We start from the raw sequence: 2939 nt of genomic DNA, 5'->3' as shown, positions 1-2939 counted from the left end.
ATTAAAAGCGGCTAAAGAGACATGGCAACTAACACTGACACCTGACACTGGGCTGGAACCCGAACTAGTGGAAGCACACAGCTGAGAGAGCATATGTTAGGCAGGAACAGCTTTTGCATGCATAACCTCCGAGTCTGTATTTCTAGGTTCTCCACATGACAAGCACAAGCCTTGTCCTACACCATCCCTACTGTCAAATGCCCATGAGAAGAAGGTGGAGAGAAGTGACTTTGGAGATTAAAGCCATTGCTTTACACAGGAGGACCTAGAGTGGGGCAGGTGCAATTTCAGGATTTGCCATAAGCTGAGAAATGAGAAGACTACCTTGATCTTAATCAAGAATGTGTGGATGGGCATACCATGTGGTCTGTCAGATTCAAAGAAACCCTCTTGAGAACAAGCTTTCAGGCTCTTGGACAGGTTGCACACAGCTGCTGTGTGCCCAGAGAGGATAACCTTTGTGCACTTGTGTGGACAGACTGACCAGACCATGATAAATGATGTTGATAAAGAAGGGAATTAGGCCACTGAGAAAGAAGGGGGCAATCAGACAGAAGACCTTTATTCTATCAGTGGTCTTTTATGATACTTGATGTGTGGGAACCCTTATTCTTTCAGAGACCAGCCCATGTATTCCACTTTTCTTGGTAGGAAGAAAACTATAGAGAGATCCAATGGATGGCGCATCCACATTTATCTTTCGTAGTCCAGTGGGCCATCTCCCAGCCTTCTCTGCTGCTCTGTCATAATGGTTCTGAATCTCTGTGTTTGCATTTGAATGCAATTAATTTTTTTTCTCAGTATTTATGGTAAGTCAACATCTGTACAGATTTTGTCATTAGTTAACATAGTTTGTTGTTGCCACCACTGCTGTCATTTCAATGCCTACTGCTCCTACTTCCTGCTGCCAGTGGCAGGACACTTCACATGACTCCTCCAGGGAAAGCATCACTCAATTCCTCTCTGTCTCATACTGAGGTTCTTTACATCCTTTTGTCCTTGCAAGGGGACCTCAGAACCTCTCAGACGTGCCGCCTCACTCTCAGGTGTAGAGAGAGCTATTGACCTGTGATTTCACTGTTGGCCCTCAGGTTGGATCTTGCATAACTCATTGTGGTGAGCTGATTTAAATTTCCTTCAGATGAGAGTCTACTGTCAATGTTGTCTCTACCTGTAGGAAATCTATGCTTTCCTGGGGTATGTGGGTGGATCAATAAAGCCCTCAATGCTTGATTTTGGCTCATGTCATGGTTTGAGGGTCATGAGTTCGAACTTCATGTTGGGGTTTGGGCTCACTATGGAATCTGCTTGAGATTCTGTCTCTCTGCCTCTGTCCCACCCCTTCCCTGTTCCCACTCACTCTCTAAAATAAATAAATAAAATCTTAAAAAAAATGAAAAGAAATCTGGAATTTGCTTTTCCCATTTTCCTGAGGCCATGCCATCTCTATGATGAGAAATCCAAGAGCTGCTGACTCCTCAACCAGATTCCTTCCATTAGGTATTTTATTTCTTCTCTTTCTGCCTTGTCACCATCATCTCATATCCCTTCACCTCTCCCCAGCCACACCAGCATCTTTAGGGAGAGAGAAGATCCAACTTTTGCCTAGTACAGGACTTTTGCACTTGTTATTTTTTCCTGCCTGGAATGTTCTATTTGTTTATTTATTTATTTACTTACTTATTTTCAGTATTCCAGAATTCATTGTTTATGTACCACAACCATTGCTCCATGCAATACGTGCCCTCTGTAATACCCACCCCCAGGCTCACCCAACCCCCCACCCTTCTCCAAATCCTGTTTGTTTCTCTGTTATGTCTCCAAAGGCAAAGGAATCAGAAGGAAAATGAACTTTAGGACTTCTTCAAGATGAGAAGCTTCTGCACAGCAAAGGAAACAGTCAACAAAACAAAGAGGCAACCCACAGAATGGGAAAAGATATTCACAAATGACAGTATGGACAAAGGGCTGATATCCAAGATTATAAAGAACTCCTCAAATGTAACACACACAAAACAGATAATCACATCAAAAAATGGGCAGAAGGGTGGAGGAGTCAAGATGGCGGAGAAGTAGCAGGCTGTGACTACAGCAGGTAGCAGGAAATTAGCTAAATAGCTTATCAAACCATTGCAAACACCTACAGATCCAACGGGAGATCGAAGAGAAGAAGAACAGCATTTCTAGAAACAGAAAATCGACCACTTTCTGAAAGGTAGGACTGGTGGAGAAGTGAATCCAAAGCGACGGGAAGACAGACCGCAGGGGGAGGGGCCGGCTCCTGGCAAGTGGCGGAACAATGGAGCACTAAATCAGGACTTTTAAGTCTGCTCCACTGAGGGACGTCGCTCCAGAGGCTAAACCAGGGTGAAGCCCACGCAGGGTCAGTGTGGCCCCAGGTCCTGCAGGGTCACAGAAGTATCCGGGGTGTCTGAGTGTCACAGAACTTGCAGGTATTAGAGCGGGGAAGCTGGCTACAGAGAGAGCTGGGGAGTGAGCTCTCAGCTCGGGATTACCTTGAACCAGTCACAGGCTAGGTGAGTTCGGAGCGCAGCCGGAGGCCAGGGAGACAGGAGTGATTGAGAGCTTTTCTCTGAGGGTGCACTGAAGAGTGGGGTCCCAAGCTCTCGGCTCCTCTGGGCCAGAGATTGGGAGGCTGCCATTTTCATTCCCATCCTCTGGAACTCTACGGAAAGTGTTCAGGGAACAAAAGCTCCCGAAAGCAAACCTGAGCGGATTACTTAGCCTGGCCCCTGGTAAGGGCGGGGCAAGTCCACCTCAGGCAAAGACACTTGAGAATCACTACAATAGGCCCCTCCCCCAGAAGATCAACAAGAAATCCAGCCAAGACCAAGTTCACTTACCAAGGAGAACAGTGGAATTCCAGAGGAGGAGAAAGCAAAGCATGGAACTCATGGCTTTCTCCCCATGATTCTTTT

Source organism: Enhydra lutris, unplaced genomic scaffold (genome assembly GCF_002288905.1).
Source record: "Enhydra lutris kenyoni isolate GAN:26980312 unplaced genomic scaffold, ASM228890v2 scaffoldscaffold4, whole genome shotgun sequence".
Taxonomy (NCBI): domain Eukaryota; kingdom Metazoa; phylum Chordata; class Mammalia; order Carnivora; family Mustelidae; genus Enhydra; species Enhydra lutris.
Note: the sequence above shows the minus strand (reverse complement) of the source record.